Here is a 21381-nt window from a genome sequence, read left to right on the forward strand (position 1 = left end):
AGCAGGGTCTGCTTCTGCAGGGGGATCTTAGTCCATGGCTGGGTTGGTGTTATTGTATTTGGTTAAGGATTGAATCAGTGAGTTAATTGTCTTAGTGCATTTTGTGATGTGCCACTGGAAAAAAATCACAAGTTTATAAGCTTAAGTGGCCTGTTAATGAAGAATTTTTTTTCTACATCTAAAGAAGTACCTCATATATGTAGGAAGAGGTGGGCTGCCTGTGATGTTATCACCTCAGCAGCAGCCAAGCACTGAGACAATATAAATTCTGCAGTGGTTCACTGTTGTGGTCAAGTACAGCAGTCTGGAAGTTCAGTGATGCTGCTGTAAGAAGTCAGCTCAGTGATGAGTCCAAATGCAAGTGCATCAGGTTTGTTTTCTGCTGGCTCTGTGGTGATCACTGCAGAGATGGCTCCGAGCAGCAGGCGTGGGAGGGGCAGAGGGGCAGCAAGGGAAACAAAACCCTTACTGCTAATCTTATCCTGTTGACATCCAGCTGGACACAAGGGCTCATCTTCTGTATGCGTGGTTATTCCCAGTCTTTCAAGTTACTCCTTGGGATAACCATTGATATGGCATTCTGTTCTTCCAGCCGACTTCCAATATGTTCATAAGCAGTTGTGCTTTTTAAATTTTTTTTCCTGCTGCTCTCCCAGTGTTCTCTTTTCTCACCTCTCTCTCTGCCTGGTTGTCTGGTGCTGCTCCATACCTTTTGTGCTGACACATTATTTCTCAATTTACTGTTCAATTAAGTAATGAGGTGCATCTCCACATCCATAAAGGAGCTCAGAAAGACAACAGCAAGAGCTGAAGCCCAAGTAATGCCCTGCTGGGCTGCTCCCAGGCCATCTCAGGGACCACCAGCCCATCCATGACCTGTCTGCGCAAGTCCAGAGGAGCACAGGAATGCACAAGGACAGGTGGGAACCCAAACCTAGGACTTCTGAGGAACAACCACCTTGTCCAGACCCCTAACAGTGTATGTCAGCTGATCCTTCAGCCTCAATGTCCAGGCATGAAACCCATCACAATGTGTCATGGGGAGCAGCTTTGCAAATCACCTTTCAAGCTGAGAGGAGTTGCATTGCAGAATGCAGGGGAAAAGCAATTTGAGACCACGTAGGATTTACAGGGTGTTTAGGCAGGAATCAGTGGTAGGAAAAGGGAGGTGTTCAGGTGATTTGGAGAGGAACAGGGGTGAGAAAACAAAGGAGGGATAAGGAATTAGAAGGGACCATCACATGTTGTAAATAGTGTGGTCAGTACTCTTGCCAGATGTTGCCCTGCACCTGATCACCTCTCTGTCCTCCTTATTAAATTTCTTCCCAGCTCTTCCCAGGGCAGCACTTCCCTCTTTGTGTGCAGGGGGATCTGTGTGCAGCAACTGGAGTCAGACCATGGGGCAGAGGGTCTGTGTCCATGTTGCCAGAGACTGGAGCGAGTGTAAGTCTGTGAGCATGTGTGTGAGCAATAGTGAAGATCAAATCAGATGGGTTGGTCAGCAGAAATGGCCCAGGAGCAAGATGGTGAACAGATCTCTAGGGCTGACTTTGGGTGTGAGAGCACCTGGGTGCCTCTAGGGGCAAGAACATGGGGGACATTAGATAACTGGGACCTGGAAAATCCTGACCTGTCTCGATGTGTGGGTGATAGTCTATGCCAGCAACTGGAGTAGGGCTGCAGCTTCTGGGGCTAAGAGATTAGAATCATAGAATGGCCTGGGTTGGGAGGGACCTTAAAGATCATCTGGTTCCAAGCCCTCTGCTGTGGATGGGCAGGGCCACCTTCCAGTAGACCAGGGTGCTCAGAGCCCCACCCAGCCTAGTCTCAGGTATGTCCAGATACCAACAACTGGCCAGCCCTGGACACACTGAGTGTTTGAGTCCACCTGCTGGAGGGATCCCCCTTCTACATGGGAATGGCATTTTCACTAGTCATTCTCCATCCTGTCCAGCCACAGGGAGCAGAATGAGGGTGCTGGTGCTGTGTTTGTGCAAGTGCTCCATCTGTGACCTGTGCAGGCAGCTGTGTGTGTATTGCATGTTTGTGCTTTTGTATGTGTATCTGCTGGGAGTGCTTCTCCAGCCTCACTACTGGCTGGACCTACTGGGAACATAGAACAGCAGCAGCCTCACCTCTCTCAGGCTGTTTGATCCAGCAGGAATGACGGATTTCTCCTGACAGCTCCCACTGTTCCAATGTAGATGAAACCTGTTTTCTGTGATCAGGCATTATTGTAGGCATCTGGAATTGTACCACACCCGGAACAGAGATACATGGAGGATGTAACTCAGTGCCTAATATTTTTGTTGGTTATATTTTCCCTCCCAAATCAAATAATAAACCATTATATTTCCCAATGATTTATCAAGTCTGTTTAAATGGATCAAAAGGGTTTATTTTTATGACAGAAAACTTGATTTGATGTAGAGCTAATAGTACCATTAAATGCATAAATACCACTGAAATGCAATCATGGTAATCATGTGATTGCATGGAATTGAGCAACGTGATTCTGTATTAGCTGGTATCAGCATAAATGTTATGTTAGGTATTCTGGCTAATCACAATAAGGACAAAGCCCCAGTAAAGATCAGAGGAGTGGTGACAGGCTGGGATACCTTAGAATAATCAGTGAAAACTGAAAGGAGCATGCTGAAAGGAGGAGAATCCCTGAAAAGCTATAAAGGCAAAACTGTCTCTCAGGGGCACAAAACTTGCAAACAGAAGAGAATTCAGGGATTGTGTAAAACATGCAATGTTTTAAGGGTGGGCTGTGAAACTTCAATATGGACTGAAGGTGAGTAGGAATCAAAGTGGACCAGTGGGTCCACCTTGAACAAGTGTGGGGGAAGTAGAGATGTGAGTGGGGTAAAAGGGGCTGATTGAGTTTATACAGGTTGCTGGTTAATACACTTACCTGACTGGCCTTGACTATCATAGTCTATCCTGTGGTGTTCTTAAATCCTATTTCTGACCATCCTCCATGTGGGTTGTACAACCTCTGTTCTAGGTGTAGTTTAATTCCAGCAAGCTGCAATTCAGACCAATCCTCAAGTAGGGTAAGAAGTCTGAGTGCCAGCAACTGCAGTGAGTACCAACTCCAGGGGCTTGAGGTGTCAGCTGCTGGAGGAGCAGCTCCCAATGGCCTGTGAGCCAGGGACTGACCAGACCAAGTGTCTGTAACCAGCTAATGGAAAGACAGCCAACATATATGTGTGTCTGTCCCAGTGGTGGATCCACCACAGCGATGAAGGCTTAGGGCATCTGTGCTATTCCTGCTGGTGAGAGCCCTGTGCCTTTCATGGATACTGGTAAAGGCACTGTTCTGCCTATGCTGCTCCGTGTGGCTGGCCATGTGTGCATATAAATACAGGTGTAAATGCATATTTATAGTGTGTATCTGTTTGTCTGTCTGGGAACACTTAGGCAGCCTCACTACTTGCTCTGGAAACCTGGAACCACTGCAGCCTTGTATCATCCCAACTGTGGTAAGAGTGAAGCTCACCAGATTTGGCAACCTCCAATATGATGTATTTTTGAAAGAAAACTAAGTAAATATATTCCAAATGTGGTCATTACAACTGGTGACTCCATTTAAATTTTAAACATCTAAGACAATATGTTCACGTACTACTCATTCATTTTGCTGAACTGAAACGTGATTTAGAGTAAACACCAAAGTTTGGTGCAGAGCAACAAGTACTAATGGATCTTAACTTGCTTTGCTATGTAACTATGTAACTGGGCTCTGGTCACCTTCATATGCTGATTACTAAAAGGAGAGTTTCTGAACAGAAAATATAGACTAAATTCAAGGAAACTGTACTGTGAAAATTGAGACTTGTTCACTGGAACATATAAAATGAGGATTCCTAGAGAGATAAAAAAGTACCTGAGAATAATTTGACTAATCAGTGAGCCATTGAAAGGGGAGCCCTGTACTTTAGTACTCTTACAGCTTTTGGGCATATTTATGTATTCTAATTGGAAAAAGTACAGATTTTTGCTACCTGGAGTTTTTACATGCTGCTTAGCTGTGGGATATGAATAGATTGCAATTTATGAGCTAATAATCTAAATAATAACATAGCTATTAATTCAGTATTATTGTGAAAAGGATTGACACAACTTGAATGTACTGAGTGTATTCCTGTCTGCCTTTCTCGCTGAGTTATTAATCTGCATATAAAAATTATGTTGAATTACTGCTTGCAAAGGAGGAATTGACTGTGGAGGGTACGGTGCTATTAGTTGATAATAGTGGTCTCTCTAATCTGCCAAACAAAGACTAACAAGATCCAGCAGCTGGAAGTTGAAGTCAGCAAAGTCCAAACCGGAAAGACAGTGAAAACTGCTGGAAGTGAGGGCAAGCAAGCATTGGAACAGATTACTCAGAGCTACAGTAAGTCTTTCACATTCTTGTTTCATAACTAGCAGTCTTTCTTAGGAATATAGCCTGATTTGTCACATACTGAAATTATATGAAGGTGTTTTATATCTATTGAATGATTAAGGTCAAGCTAGTTCAAGAGAAGAAACTGCAAGTTATGTCTATCTTCGTAGTTGTCCAGGTGTTTTAGACAAAGATGTACAAAAGTCAGGTTAAAAAATTCAATGAGCTAGTGGGTCACAATGCAACTGTACTTGCCTTAAGAAACTTCTCATAGCCCATGTGGTGGTGAAGAGGCATATTTTTGGTGACAGGAAGAGGATGTGACTGGTATACTTATCCCTCACTATTTTTAGTTCCTGCGAGAGCAGTGACTTCCATGTCATGGGTGAGATTGTGCAAGGCCTGCTGGTGCTCACAATGGGAGTTTGATCTTTAGGGTACCTGGGCCAAGTTATAGGTTTGTTCAGTTGCAGTGTGATTCAGAGGGTATGTGGATATTGATGTTAAATATTCAGGCCCTTGGAGCAGAGCAGTTGATTCTATTAGAAATAGTACAGCTTGGATTTTGAGGAGGATGCTATGAGAAATACTTTGCTATGCAGACATCACATGTGAAGTATAGAGCCGTAGAACCTTAGTGTATAAATACAATTTTTTACATGTTTGGATCCGTTTCATGCCAGCCTACAAGTCTGTTACTTTTGTAAATGTTTAATATGTTTCTTGAGTAATAGTTTGCATTTTCTCAAAACAAAACAAGAAAAACCTGTGGTGATCAAGTTATTTTTACTACAGTTAATAGCAATGACTATTATAAAATGAGCACAGAGTTTGGTTGGTTTGGGGTTTTTTTGATAAAATGAAGCACAAAGAACAGGAATAAAAGCAAGTACAGTGCTTGTCAGAAATGGATGACAGAGAAACTGTAACAGGAGGAAAGAATTCAGTTAAATTACATGCTTGAAAACACATGGCTAATAGATGAGGGAGAGATACATCAGTTACATTAATGCAGATCAATAATTGATCTTTGCAAAGAGGGATAAGAGACAAGTGTGTCATTAATGAGGAGGAATTAAATACAGTCGAGAAGTCAAAAGCATGCATCATCAAATATGAAGAGTGAGAGTGAGTGAGGAAACAAATCAAACTTCTATTCAACAGGCAGTTTTGTGGTCTTGTTAATGGCACTCTTTGGCTTTATTGGGAAAGAAGAATAACCTTTCTGGAGAAATGAATGTGCTTTTCTTTGAAAGTAGAAAATTAATAGCTCTTTAAAATTCAAAACAAATTCTTGTATCTGAACCTAAAAAGTTATTTGTTATCCAATGCTTAAAAGTGTAAAGATGATGAATAAAGAATGTAGTTAGCAAAGAATTCTGGACAGCTATAACTAATGAAGCAAAATGCAATTGGCTTGGAAAAAAAATAAAAAAGAAGAGGTGAACTGGGAGATTTAGGACTGACAAATGAGAAAGTCCACAGGCAGTATTGAAAATGATGAAATCCATATTTTACTAGAATTTTTTGTTGTTGCACAAAAGGGAGACTGAAAAGGCATAGAACCAAAGAAAGTCATACCTGCATCCTTTGTGACTAATAAAGAATTGAAAACTTGACTCAATACCCAGTATAGTGAGCATTTTTAAGTGGCCATCTCTGTAGAGGAGATGAAGGGAATAATCAGAAAAAAAAGGCAATTTTTACACACATCAGTAAATTAAACAAGAAAAAGTCATTGTCAGAAAAGCAAAAAAAAAGTTGTTATAGTGCAATGAGAAATAGAAATCATTATTTCATTTCCATGAGTAGTAGTTCCAATATTTTTACTGTAAAACATGGAAGAAAACCATCTGAGATGTCTGAAAAAGTTCCTGGTTTGCTTTTGGCAGGGGATTCCCATTATGTATGGTTCCTGCACAGTGCCATGCTACTGGAGCTCACAGTTTTATCGTGTTATGCTATTGAAGACGAAAAAAAGAGAGGGCTTGGGCTTCCCCAAGGTAAGGTTTTATGCTGATAATAAGGATAACGTTTACAACTAATTAGTAACTGAATGAGATGAATTTGAAGGACTAACTGGTTAAACGTGTCCATAATACAGCCTTTTTCTACCTTCCTGTGATTTTTCCAAAGTAATTATTTAGATGGAAGAGAGGAAACAGTAAAATTCAAGGTTTCATTTTAAGCTCATTGTAATTTATGAATCATCAAGTTCTGTACTAAATATTTAGCTTGCCTTTTTTGTATGTTGGATTTTTAAAAAAAATGTTATTCTTTGTAGGATTTATGGATATACTTCCCTATGTATTCACTCTAGTAATTGATTTAAAATTTTATAAATTCTTATTTTGAAGAATGTTCTGTCTGGAAAATGATTGTAACCTCCTCAGAATGCTGATATGCTTTTTTTGCTCCATCTGTGCATCTGTTTTACAGATAAGGAGGAAGGTCAGCAGCCACTGTGATGTCTTGATCACTTCAATTTTCTCTTTTTTTTTTTCTTATTTGAAGTTTATCAAATCTCTACATCTGCATTTGCATTTTGTCAGGTGCTGACTACCAAAAGTTTAGTGCTGAAGAGTGGATGGTGTTTGGCAGAGGATGAGGGATGGGAGCACCAGCCTGCCTCTATCCACCTGGAACAAGCTGTTTAACTTTTTTGCTCTTTCTTCTTTCAGGCTAGAGCACATTTCTTATTCCAAAATATGACGGTCAAAGTCATTTTATTGTGCTACTCCTGTTCTTAGAGCCTCAAGGTATAAGAATTTATAATAAATATTCCAATAGTCAGAATGGTTATGGATTATTTTTTCAGTTCAGGTATTTATGAAAATTCTTACATTGATAGACTCTTGAATCTGAAGTTGTCATCATCCTTTTCTCTTTCTTACTCTCTGTGTTTTTTCCAGCTGTTGCTATGAGGAGCTGTTATCAAAATTACTCAGCTGAGTACAGCACGAGCATCACTTAAGTACACTTCCTACTGTGCCTCATCAATGTACATAAACACTTCTGAGTACATCAATAACTTGTTTAAGTTATAATATATTATACAATGTAAGTTTTATGATGTGGACACCTGCCCACTAAACGCTGGGCTGAGAGCAGCAACTTTTTTGTGCCTGGATCAGAAAAATGGGAGCTTGCAGTGATTGAAATTAGCTTCTGAGATGGGTTTGAGTCAACAACTGGCAAATGATGGTCCAAATCCTATTATAATATTTCTTTAAACAAACCAGTAATGAAATTCTCCTGTATCTGCATTATCATGCTTGATCTCTGTTTTGGTTTTTGGAGACCATGTCTAAATAGGAGATACAATGTGGATGCAGAACACTGAGCAAAAAATAGTATTCAGAAGAATTTCAAATATATTTTAGTTTTATTCTGAAGCTATACATCCACACATATTTCACATAGAGATTTAAGAATGAACCTGAGAATAATTTTTTTAATATCTAATCTATGTTTTAGAAGCATAAAAAGGGTAGGGAGGGGGACACAGTAATCAAGAATGAAAAAAGGAAGGAATTCCTAAGTACGTGGCATTCTGTGGTATCACTAATAGTTTGGGTTTTTTCCCCTGATTATTGGTAACTCCATTGTCAGTGAAAAAAAAAAAATTCTACTCAGATGGAACTCTTACAGCAATTCATGAGGAATACCTAAACCCGTTTCTAAGGGTGCAAGAGTAGCAGAAAATCAAGATAGGACTGAAGGATAATGAAATCCAAATATGAGGTTTTCATAATAGCAATGATAAATTTGTGGAAGAAGATAAATGACCCTTTAACCTTCCATGCTGATTTAATCTCAGAAATATGCTCCAGTTTTACACATCGATCACAGGCAGCATGTCTCTAAATGTCCTAGCAGGTCATCCAAGGCAGCAAAAGTCCTGTTTAGTAAAAATTGTGTGTATATGCACACATTTATATTAATTTATTATATATATATATAATGAAATCAGTTGAAGGATGTTTTGTAAAGCTGACTAGGAGCAAAAAGCGATTCAAAATTATGAGCTTAAAGAAAATCTTCTAATGAGCATGGAAGGTTGTATTGCAAATGAGTGCACGGCCGGTTTTCCTGGGAGATGAAAAGTAGAGCTGAGGTGGGCAGCAAAGGCACTATACTGCTTTTGCATTCCAGGATTACCTGACATGAAAGCTGTTCCAGCATTTCTGCATGTTGCTTTGTGTATTTTGATTGATACTGAAAATTACTGACATGCTGGAGGAACTCCCTACTGTGCATACCAGAGCATTTTCCTAAATTATTTGTGGTTACCGTGTAGCCCTGGTCATGAAAGATCCACATTTTGTTCCTGTTGGTTACCTAAAAGGTTTTCATTTGGGTATCTATAGTGGATTTGAATCTCTGTTTTTCTATGGAGATGGCTTGATGTAAAATACTTAAAGATTCACTGTTCCTGAGCAAAAGTGAACATGACAACATGCAGCTGGACTACAACACGTACTGCGATGACCATATTTTGCCCTATGTTAGGAAACTGTTTAGAGAAGCCCACTGGCCAAGCAACTCTTTTTCAAATAGATAAAAGTGACATCTTGAGAATTTCTACCGGTGTCTGTTGCCATTAGTCACAGTAGTGAACTTGTATTATTCTCTTTTGGCAATTACTGCACTAAAAAAGTAATTTTGCTGGGTGAAGTGAACAACTTTATACAAATTCCTAGGAGGTTCCTGCTCTGGGTAGGAGTCTCTTCTACAGTTTGTGTTATATTGAAAACTTTGTCTGAACAAGGTAATGATTTGATCAGAGGGATGGAGCACCTCCTGTGAGGAAAGGCTGAGAGAATTGGGATTGTTCAGCCTGGGAAAGAAAAGGCTTCGGTGTGACCTAATTGTGGCCTCCCAGTACCTGAAGGGAGCCTACAGGAAAGATGGAGAGAGACTATTTACAAGGGCCTGGAGTGACAGGACAAGGGGGAATGACTTCAAACTGAGAGTAGGTTTAGATTGGATATTAGGAAAAAATTCTTGACTGTGAGGGTGATGAGACACTGGCACAGGTTTCCCAGAGAAGTTCTGGATGCCCCATTCCTGGAAGAGTTCAGGGCCAGGTTGGATGGAGCTCTGAGCAATCTGGTCTGGTGGAAGGTGTCTCTGCAAATGGCAGGGTGTTTGAAACTAGATGATCTTTATAGTCCTTGCCAACCCAGGCAATTATGTCATTCTATGATTTACACAGGACTTGTTCTGAAATCCCCTGTAGCCTTATGGTTTCATATGAAAGATATGGAATCATATTTTCTCCAAAACTGGAGATAACCAAATCTGAGTTTCCAAAGCTAGATGAACACCAGAAGTCCCAAGTTACTGGATAAAAAAGAAGTATAGTCTGACTAGTCTGACTCCCCAGCTTGCTCACATCTCCTTTGTTATATTTTCTGCAAACTGAAATGTCTAAAATAAAAAGAAAAACAACAACAACAAAAAAAGGAAAACAGATCCAAAAATACCCTGACAAAAAACAACCTCCACCCCAAAAAAGCAAAACAACAAAATTCCTCCCAATATATCTATGTTTTTTGGGTTAAAAAAATAATTTAAAAAAATATGGAACAGGTAAATCAAATCCTATTTGTATTATTTTTTCTTTCTCTCAATTTGATAGTTTAAGTGGTAAAAGGAAACGTAATTTTATTGTAGGGTTATATACACACCTTGACCTTCAAGGTGTGTATCCCCTTTCTATCTGGAATAACTAATGTTTTGTCATTTTCTGCCATAGAAATAATCATAGCAATTGCAAGGGTTATAAAGTTGCAGTAGCAGCAGCAATCATTCTTTCCCTGGGGAAAAAAACTAACACAAGGAGGATGGGAAGCCTTGTAGTACTTAGCCTGTCCGTAGCAAATTTGGAATGGGTGAGCTGGTAAGCAAGGTGGATTCATTCCACACTGTCCTTTCTCTCTTATCAGCACTTTGGCTAGAAATCGGACTGTGAAGGTGCTCCTATGGCTGAATTTAGTGATGCTCTGCAGAAAGCAGATTCTATATCAGGTCTGGTTCCTCATCAAAGTGCTGAAGTGCAAAAGGAACCGGACAGTGTTAGAAATTATTTTGTTTTAGCGAGGGTGAGACGTGTCTGTTTGTAGAAAATCTTGGTGGTACTTTGTTGTCTCACTCTTTCAAACACTGTGAAAAGAGTGTGTAATAAGGTCTTAAGGGCCCAATGTTACTTTTGCAGGTAAAGAGGATGGAGAATACGTAGCATATTTTGTGGATTTTTGGGTTTAGCTTCCATTTTGTTGAATCCTCAAAAGGCTGTGGCTTAGAATCATAGGATCATAGAAACATGGCTGATAAAGACCCTTAGGTTGATAAAGACCCTTGAGACCATTGGGTCCAACCATTAACCCATCACTGCCAATTCCACCTCTAAACCATGTCCTTAAGTCCACATGCCTTTTAATTACTTCCAGGGATCATGATCCAACCACTTCGCTGTGCAGCCTGTTCCAAAGCTTGATAGCCATTTTGGTGAAGAAATTTTTCCAAATATCCAATCTGAACCTCCCCTGGCGTAACTTCAGGCCATTTCCTCTCATCTTTGTACTGGTTACCTGGGAGAAGAGGCCGACCCCCACCTGTCTACAGCCTCCTTTCAGGTAGTTGTAGAGAGTGATGAGGTCTCCCTGAGCCTCCTTTTTGCCAGGCTAAACATCCCCAGCTCCCTCAGCTGCTCCTCATAGGACTTGCGCTCCAGACCCTTTCCCAGCTCTGTTGCCCTTCTCTGGACCTGCTCCAGCCCCTCAATGTCTTTCATGTTGTGAGGGGCCCAAAACTGAACCCAGGATTCAAGGTGTGGTCTCACCAGTGCTGAGTACAGGGGACAGTCACTGTCCTGGTCCTGCTGGCCACACTATTGCTGACACGGGCCAGGATGCCATTGGCCTGCTTGGCCACCTGGGTACGCTGCTGGCTCATATTCATGTGACTGTCAAACGGCAGTCCCACATCCTTTTCCAATGATTCCAACTGGGCTGATTTCAGCAGATAAATGCAATAGAAATGTGTCTGTCACACTGGATGCATTCATACTACGGTTTAGTCTGCTTTAAAAATTATTTGGTGAAGCAAACAGGCCCTACTCACAGCTCTCTGTGCTGGATTAAAGTTTCCTATTTGTGGTGTTTATGTAGGTGTTCTTCCTACAGCTTCCTCGTGTCATTTATTTCAGGGGCTCTTGTACCAACAAACAGACTGTAAAATGAAGCAATTTTTATTTCCCCTTGACCTTTCATTGGAATTTGTTGGTTTCCATTTTAAACTAATTCATATTTCTTTTTGTTACGGAAATCTGAAGGTTATGGTTTATACACTTCCATAAAAATGAATATTTTTTTGCTAATTTTTAACATTAGTTAATATTTTTAAGACTTTGAGGTACTCTGCATCCCCCTGTACATCCTAACTTTCTTTCTCATTTTAACCTGTCCTTGTAATTAATGTTTTCTACTATTTAGAGAGATCTTGATTTTGTTTTGGATTTTGATCTGATTTGATATACTTTTAAGTTTGTGAAGAAAATATTAGCCTTAGCTTATCTTATGCTAAACTTCTGTCTAAATATACCTTATTCCTTAAATATTTTTCAATATCATTTTATGTAGTTAATCTTGATTTTCATGAAGAAAATAGCAAATAGAGTTACATTTACTGTTCTGTTGGCTGCAGAATCATAAAATGATAGAATGATTTGTTTTGGGAAACCTGTTCCAGTGCCTCATCACTCTCATAGTGAAGGATTTCTTCCTAGTACCTAATCTAAATCTACCCTCTTTCAGTTCAAAGCCATTTCCTCTTGTCCTGTCACTACACGTACTTGTAAAAAGTCCCTCCCCAGCTTTCTTGCAAGCCCCATTTAGGTACTGGAAGGCTGCTATAAGGTCTTCCCAGAGCCTTCTCTTCTCCAAGCTGAACAAACCCAACTCTCTCAGCCTGGCATCAGAGAGAGGTGTTGGAGCTCTCTGATCATCTCCATGGCTTTCCTCTGGACTTGCCCCAACAGAGCCACGTTCTTCTTATGTTGTGGGCCCCAGAAATGACATTTGGAAGCTTTTGATGTGTATTGGAAGAGTTATCCCTTTGTCTGCTCCAGCATGTCTTATTACAGTATTTTCAGTGTGCCAAGAAGGTACTTTACTTTCTCGCTTGCTTCAGCTTCTGCTTCATGGCTTGTGCCTGCTGCTTTTAGGCCTCCAAAATTTATCAGAGAATATTATTTAAATAAGTTGGCGCTGTGGTTATTCTTTGACTGGTACTGATTTGGATTCTAAATATAAAAATAGTTGGAAAAATACCTTTTCCTTTGTTCATACATTAATTTTGTCCAGAGTTACACTTAAGTATGTGCCTTGGAGAACCAGTGCCACCAATAATAGAGCACTACCAGGAATTCTGTCCAGCAAAGTACCAGCCAGGAGCAGTGGTGTGAATCAAAGGGAACTTCCACACATATCAGCAGTAATTCAACTGAGTAGTGAACTCTATTACCAGAGCTAACTGTTTGAAAATGGAGTTTGTACAGTGATCATCAACTTCCTTAGGCATAGATTTCAAGTGAGATGAAAAATACACTGAGATATGTTATCCATGCAAATAGAACCATTTTGTCACGGCATGATGGGTGATCCAGTAAACTTATTTTTATGGCACATAAGTGCTAAGCAATCTGCAAAAATTACTCTACACTAATGCCAGTACTATCTTTATCAGTGTTGAAGAAAGACACAAAAAAAATATTTTTAAATGAGAATTAGTCTTGTGCTGTGTTCTTCACCTTTTCATAGCCTTTCTGAAAGGTGAGCTTTCAATGTGAAGTACTAAAAATGAATATCAAAAGCTTTTATTCAAAGGTTAATAATGGTTTCTTTTCTACAACATATAGCATTCCTATTCTGAAATTTAAGGGGTCAGAGTACCAATATTAAGTGCATTACTGTATCAAAGGCTACCGACAGAAGCTTTTAAGACATGGATGTTTTTAGTCTACCATGATCAACTAGAAAAACTGCATACACTTTTTTTTTTCCCCCGTGGAGTTACATAAAAAAATCGAATAAAACCATTCAATATCAGCAAGGATGTTGGAAGCAGAGAATTTCTCTTCTTTTAGCTAGCCACCTAAATGCATTCTGGCTTCAAACCATTTTATTCTCTACATTCTATTTCTAGAGCTATCACCATATTTATTACTTACACTATACCCTTCTGCAAAAAAAAAAAACCAAAAACAAACCAACAAAATAAACCCAAAGAAATTATCCATTTGGAGGTTACAGACCCACCATTCTCCCAAAAGATTAAAATTTCCCTCTGATGTGTACTCTTAATTTTTTAATTTTTTCTGTCTTTTATACATATGTAATAGTTTTCACTGAAGTGGGATTTTTTTGGGGGATCAATCGCCATGTGATTTGCTGGGAATGACCTTACTTGACTCCTGACTGTTTGACTCAAAATATGTTTAGAAAAACAATACTTTGTAAGAAAGCTCATTGAATTCAGAACGTGGCATGTCTACAGTTATGTATGTAAGAATCCTAAAATTCTGATTAAACCGTAGAATGTGTGAAATTTGGCTGTGGGTTGGTTGGTTTGGGATTTTTTTTTTTAATATTCTGAGCAGTAGGTAACTAAATAGAATGACACAACAGCAAAATCTGTGCGAAGAATGGCTGGAAAGTGTATGCAAATGTTTATTTTATTCACTTGCAGCAGCAAGGGACTAAACTTGTCCTTTTAATTTTCTCCTTGCTATTTATGTTTCTTTTTCAGTGCTGTGTATTGGCTTTTACTCTGAGACACTCTGAGCATCTTCTGTATCTTTTACAGACATATCTGCAAATATGTGAGTGAGCTGTCAAAGTGGTGAGTACGTACTTGTTAACCTAACGAAATATTAAAGCTTGGTAAATGCTTGCTCAGAAAATAACTTATGGTTATTTTTGGAGACATTTAATTTCCGTAAGGTGTTTGAATTCTACTGATGTAAAAAAAAAAAAAGAGAAATTTCTTTGGAATAAGGGGTAGTATATGCAAAAATAATTTTCTTATAACAATCTGAAAATTTTCGGTTGCCAACTTCAATTTTCTTTTTCATCTTACAAGTTGATACAGTGAATTATCTTCAAGTGAAAATGAGAGGAAAATCATCAGTACTTGATAAAACTCATCTAGTAGGGGTTAAATGATTTTTATTACATTATAGCTACTCTGGACTTTCCTGCAGTGAGGAGCACATCTACTTGCCTTTGTTTTTTTAATTCTTCTGGTTTTTAGTATATGATTGAAAGTACTTAAAATTTTTAATATTCGTAATTTCAAGATACCTTTTATGTTCTGGCAGACATAGCTCTTCAGAGGAGTTGTAATTAATCCTTATTTCATGAAACTTCTAAAATAGAAAAAATTCACTAACTTGTTTGCTCCTCTCATGGTCAATGCCTCATTCCTCTGTTTTGAAGATGATGGGGATGAAAACAGCATATGCACACTGGAAAGAGAAAGAAAATTCCCTTCTCCAGTAAAATTTGTATACCTCTGGGATGTTTTACCATCCCCCTTCAGTTAAATGAAAATATTGTTCCCATCATAAATCTCGAGGGAATAATATTCATTTCAGAACATGGTTTTGAGACTAAGGTCTTGTCATGTGTTATAACTACAGACAACATTAATTAAATGTTACTTTATTAAAATGCAGAGCCCAAGTGACCAAAATGTGCCACAGCTGTCAAGAAGTGCAAAATTTATATGGTTCTAACAACTGTATGTGTTTGCAAGGCAAAGGTTTGGTTGGTGGCAGGGCTACAGGGGTGGTTTCTGTGAGAAGCTGCCAGAAGCTTCCCCTGTGTCCAAGAGAGCCAATTCCACTGTGTCCAAGATGGACCTGCTGCTGGCCAAAGCTGAGCCCATCAGAGGTGGTGGTAGCACCTCTGGAATAACAGATTTAGGAAGGAGGGAAAACTCTGGTGGCACAGCAGCCAGAGAGAGGAGTGAAAATATGTGAGAGAAACCACTCTGCAGACAACAAGGTGGGAGAAGAACGGGGGAGAAGAGGTGCTCCATGAGCCAGAGTGGAAATTCCCCTGCAGCCTGTGGTAAGTTCTAATTCACTGAATGTTTTATAAATGTCAGTGACAACTCCAAATGTGGCTGGTAAAATGGAAAGAGATATCTGTGAGTTATGTGCTGCCTTGGCCAAGTGATTCATTCCAGGGTAGCCAGCAAAGCTATGCCAAAGGGGAGTAGCAGAGGAACTTGCTCAGTGGATGCCTTGTGTATATTTTGGTGTGTGATAGATAGTGTGCCTTGTCTTCCAAAACTGTGAGCCCAAGCACACCAAAATACTGCATTAGGTTTTGTGATATAGATTAAAGAAAAAAAAACACCTGTTTCTGCTGTATGTTTTAATTGTCAGGAAAGACTTAAAAAGTAAAAACCAAACAAAAAAGGAAATATAATTTTATATAATTATCACTCCACTTTTTAACCTTGGTGTAATACTCCTTATTTTCAACACTCTTACTTCTGTGATTCCACAAGCTGCACTCTCTAATATCCTTTAATTGTAGGTCAGGTTGTTTTTCAGTGGGTGTTAAGAGTTCTACATACACTACTTTTTTTATCCAACTCATTATACTTCAGAAAGGCACTGTTCTTGTCTCTTTCTGAATGCATTAGACAATGTATTTAGGCAAAATGTTTTTGTCCCTCATTCCTTGAACTTCCATGCTGTATTTCAGTATTGAGTCAGAAGAATCACTTTCAAGTATCTGGAAAATATATACATATATACACATACATACGTATTTTTTTTATTAGTTACTAAGTTATTGTTTTTAAAATCTCTGTGATTTTTTTTTTTTGTTAGTTAAAAAGCTTTAAAACCTGCTGCTGATACAACTCTGTTGCTGAAGAAAGGCTTTGTAAGTATGTTGTTTTCTTCTGTGGACAAGATGGCTTAAACAAGATGACAAGTAAAGTTAGTTTTAGTATAACATTAAAAGAAGATACACCAGAAGACATCCAAGATTTGGAGATAGTATAACAATATGACATGTATTCTTACTTCCACGATGCTCAGACTTTATTCAGATTTTTATTCCAAAACAGGGAATATTGATGTTAACAGAGGTGTATCTCAGTGTAGTGGACAGTGTGTAGTTTATGTGTTAGAGCATACCCTCATTGTCTTCATTTAAATGAATTCAGAGCTTTATTTCATTAATTAGTTGATGAATTTGGAAATACTTGAAGGCAACTGAGAAAGGTACAGGACAACAAGATGTGAAGTATTATTTATTGCCACTAAAATTTGCTAACTATTCTTTAGGCTCTTTCATGTAGTAAATGAATTACCTTTATCATAGTCTATTTTATGGTTCTAGTAATTATGTCTCACCAAGCAAGGCGGAATTTTGGCTCCCCTAAAGCAACAGACCCTTGTTTTGTCAAATATTTCCCTATTCCCAGACTTGTGCTTAGTGTCTTAACTGTCAGTTATGAAAGAAGATGATATATAGCCCAGAACTACTGAATCTTGTGGTTAACCTGCGTGTCCCTGATTTGGCATGACATACTGTAATGAAATTTGACTAGAAAAGGATTTCACTATGGAAATGGTTTGTGAAGGAAAGAAATCAAAGAATCAGAAAAGAAAGTTAACAGCACTGTATGCACAAGATACAAACATAGAATTATTTGTGGCAATACTTATAAGCCATTATTATTCAGTATTTTCTTCCTGTATGTCTGGAGGATATTGACACTTTAAAGCCAGATGCTGACTGAGTGGTATGAACTCTTGACTGTATGTATGTATATATCCATGTGAAGATATATCACCAGGACTAGAGGTGAATAGAGAAAAAAACATTTTATTTTCCAGGAAGATTATGTTAAGTTTGTATTTTTCTACCAATTTGAATGACCTTCTACCTCTTTTAGGGCAGATTTCTTAGAGATATTAGCAACAAGCAAAAAACCCTTTTCTTCAGTCAGGCCTGTGGAATAAGCTGTTCTGGAATGGTGCAATTTAGATATTTCAGTACTTTTGGCCAGCAAAGACCTTTGAGGCATCCAGAGGAGATGTCTTTTATCAGGCTCATGAGTACTACTTGGTACGGCAGGTAAAATGTTTAGGAGATCAAAGAAATTCAGCAGGTCATGGCTGGATTACAAGCAAAAGATTAAATGGGAGTGACTGAAATCTTCGTGATGAGAACTGGAACCTTGAGCTTTCAGTCCCATCTTTTCTCCCCCCCCCCATGCATCTCAGCATGTGGGGTCAACTGTCTTTTAGCTTCTTTAAGTGTCTTCTGTGCTCTACCAAAGGTGCAATGTACAGACTTTATTCCTCTCATAATGGTGTAATTCCAGTATGGTCCTCCCCAGTGATGGAAAGGTTATATGCTATGGTGATGAATATCAAATGAATCTGCCACTGCCCATTCAGTTAGTAAGGTGGAAAAGATGTCTGAGGCACAATTTCAGCTGTTAACATTAGGCAAAGTAGGATATGCTTTGAGCAAAAGCTGATATTCAGCTTCAACAACACTTTATTTTATTCACTAAAATAATCAACTCACTGTACCAAGGAACAAAATTTACATTAGAAGTAGGTAACATTTACAAAAAACAACTTAAAAGATAGATGTAAATTATGCTATTCAGATTCTGCTGTTGTATTTTCAATATTGCTTTCAGGAAAAACACAGCTGGTTGATACTGTAGAAATACAAGAGAAACAGTGTAGATGAACTCTGCAATTACCAGTCTCTAATCTAATTCACTCACAGTACGTTTTTAATTTTTTTTTTTTTTTTTTTTTTTTATTAGAATTCTCATTGGCTGAAGGAGGAAAACAAAATCTTTGCAGACAGACTCAGCTCAAGATCTGGGACTGATGATAGTCTCTCTTGGTTTGAGTGATAATTTTTTAAGTCTTGGGACTAATGATTAGGGTGAGACATTGTAGATATTACCCTTTGGTGTCAAATGCTTTTCAGTTTTGTAATCTGATTTGTAAACCAATACCTTAGAAAGTGCTTTCCCAAAAGGTTAAATAATTCAGTGGTTTTATTAGTGTAGCTAATTGCATTTCTGTATACAGTGTATATTGCCCTCTGTTTGTTCTGCATTCAAAATATCGAAATATGGGTATTGACCATCTAAATACTGTACTTTAGGAGAGCATTCATAAGTCTATTTTTATAAATAATTTGTTATGAAATTATTACACAGCGGTTTTGAAAATGAAGTATTTGCTTTGAGTATCGTTTTACTTTTAAGCTTTGAATGGGCACAGTGAGGGAGATCATTGTCTGTCTAGCCCAGTGGCTTGTCCCCAGCAATACCCAGTAGCAGATTCTAGTCAAAGCATGGAACACCAGAGTAAATCAGAGAAGCCCTTCCCCCTTCAGCTTCCAGCAATAAGCAGATTAATGACTTTATTAGCCAGCGGCTACATCAAACCACTGTATTTGGTGGCTGTGAATTGATATCTCTTGCATGAACTTATCTCATCTTCTTATGAATTCATTTATACTTTGGGTCTCTTGTGAGTTTCACTATTTAATCACATTTTGTGTGGAGAATGTAATTCCTTCTGATGACTTTGAATTGCTGACTGTGACTGTGGTAGTATCACAATTTTCCTTTTCTGTGCTACGAAAAATAAGGAATAATTGTTCCATGTTTGATTTTGTGTATATTGGCTGTACTATTCTAGGCATCTGTTCAATTCCTCTGTAATTGCTTTTTTTCCTCCTCCAAAGCTGAAAAAATTAAATTTGTTTACTCATTTCTGAATACAGAAACTATTCTTTATAGAATCACAGAATCAGAGAAATTTGGGTTGGAAGAGACCTTAAAGATCATCTCATTCCAACCCTTTGCCATGGACAAGGACACGTCCTTCTAGACCAGATTGCTCAGAGCTCCAGCCAACCTGGCTTTGAACACTTCCAGGAATGGGGCATCCAGAACTTCTCTGGGAAACTTGTGCCTGGGCCTCACCACCCTCACAAGGAAGAATCTCTTCCTGATATCTAACCTAAATTTTTTTCTCCTTCAGTTTGAAAGAGGGGAAATTCATTTGTCCATTCTGTTTCTCTTATCCACTTCTCTTTTCCCCATTTTCAATTTGGCCTGTTTTGGGAGATAATGACCATAAATATGTACAATATTCACGTCAGGGAATGTTGTGCTCCATGGATTTCAACATTAATAGTGTCAGGATTTCTTTTTCCTTTGTCCTCAGTTACTGGTAGCTCCTCACATCTTACAGGCCTCAAGATCAGCTGAGCACTTACTACACTAAACAGGATGAAAAACTTTATTTTTCTATTTTTTTTCTGAGTAAAACGTAAATTGCTTCTGATACCGTCAAATTTGATGGGATTCTGTTAATTTTCCAGAATAGCCTCATGTCAGGGCAATACGAAGTTTAAAGGCTTCTTGAAAGCATCTCTTATTCCAAAGAGAGAGATTAAAAAGAGGGAGGGAGAAGAAAAGTGAGTGTCAATTATTAAAAAAAAAAAAAAAATTAAGCAAGGAAACTCTACAGTTGGGCAAAATTTGTCCTTGACTGCAGATTAACATTCAGTGATAAAAGGTTAGGAGTGAGACATGCTGAAAAACTGAAAAACTCAGTGAGATCCTTCACAATTTTGAGCAGGGATAGAAAGCAACAAGATAGATGAAAATTAATGCCTGCTGTGTAAATCACTGTTAGGTAAAGTAGTGCATATGGGAAAATAGTTTCTTTTTTTTTTTCCTTTGGCCTCTGAAGACCATTGGGATTTTGACAGTAGCATGTTTGTGTGCTTCTACATAACTAAGGGAAAAAAAAAACTGGGCTTGTTACCACCTCAATAGGACAAAATACCAGTTCTCCTCCACTGAATGTTGTGTTTGAAGTGCATGACTGACTGATTCAGCTCCATGAGAAGAACTGACTTCTTTTTTTCAAAAGGAAAGGAAAAAAAGATGAGAAGAAGAAAAGAGAAAAGCAAAGAAGCTGAGAAGGAAAGGTGGAGAAGAGAACAATTCTGTTGTGTCTCACTCTTCTCTCCTTGTGAACCTAATGGGATGTGCAGCTGCTGCCTCTTCTTTGAGGTTAGCACTGTAAAGGACTTTGCAAGTGATTGTTAGATTTTTGTATGAAACTTCTGAAATCTGGTGAGTACAATGGGTTAAAAAAAAATGGATTAATAACAAAATTGTCCTCCTTCCCATTGCGTACAGTGGATATTTTATTGTGCTTACTCTCAAACCAGCAACTTTCCACAGCTGTTACAGCTGTAAATTAATTCTATAAAATTCTCCAAAAATAGGTACATTTTTCATGGTGACTGGGACTTTTATACTTCTGAGGCAGCTCTTGATCTCTGCATGTTGTTTGGGGTCTTTACCCACAGTCTCCTTTCCTGCCTTCTGTCTTCAAGGAGCTTCTTAGTCTAAGCATGCTCCAAAACATTCTCCTTGTTTTAGGAATACGCCTTTCCCGTGTAGGAAATGTAACACCTTTTGAGGAAACAGCACACACAGTGCATAGTGGGGGCGCAAGGAAATGATATATTCTGATAATCAGTAGGTTTGCATAAGTATCCAAATGATGATTTTGAACTTCTTGTTACTGCATACATATATACATACTCATATTCTGTGCTTACACTAGTCTAGAAAATATGAGGATCAGACAAATACAGCCTGCCATCCCCAGGGTGAGTATTGTAGAATAAGTTAAAAAAGCACTCTGGTTTAATTTACTTCTTTTCTTGTTGACTTGCTACTATTTTTTTTGGTTTCTTTTTTTTTCTTTTTTGCACTAGAAAAGAAAGAAAAATAAGTGGAGATATTGGATAATATTTGATACCAGGGTTAAGAATGAGAAAGACAAGGAACTTTTTAACATATATATATAAAACAATTTTTTTAATGTC

General features: G+C 38.4%; 1 long non-coding RNA gene across 1 annotated transcript; it reads left to right on the top strand.

Annotated features, from left to right (window-relative positions):
• Positions 1–6782: 6782 nt before the first annotated feature.
• LOC135409026 (uncharacterized) lies at positions 6783–21356 on the top strand. The gene is made up of 3 exons (XR_010427991.1): positions 6783–7155; positions 14210–14302; positions 16308–21356. It is a non-coding gene; the product is annotated as an uncharacterized LOC135409026 (long non-coding RNA).
• The last annotated feature ends 25 nt before the right edge of the window (positions 21357–21381 follow it).

Source organism: Pseudopipra pipra, chromosome 2 (assembly GCF_036250125.1).
Source record: "Pseudopipra pipra isolate bDixPip1 chromosome 2, bDixPip1.hap1, whole genome shotgun sequence".
NCBI lineage: Eukaryota > Metazoa > Chordata > Aves > Passeriformes > Pipridae > Pseudopipra > Pseudopipra pipra.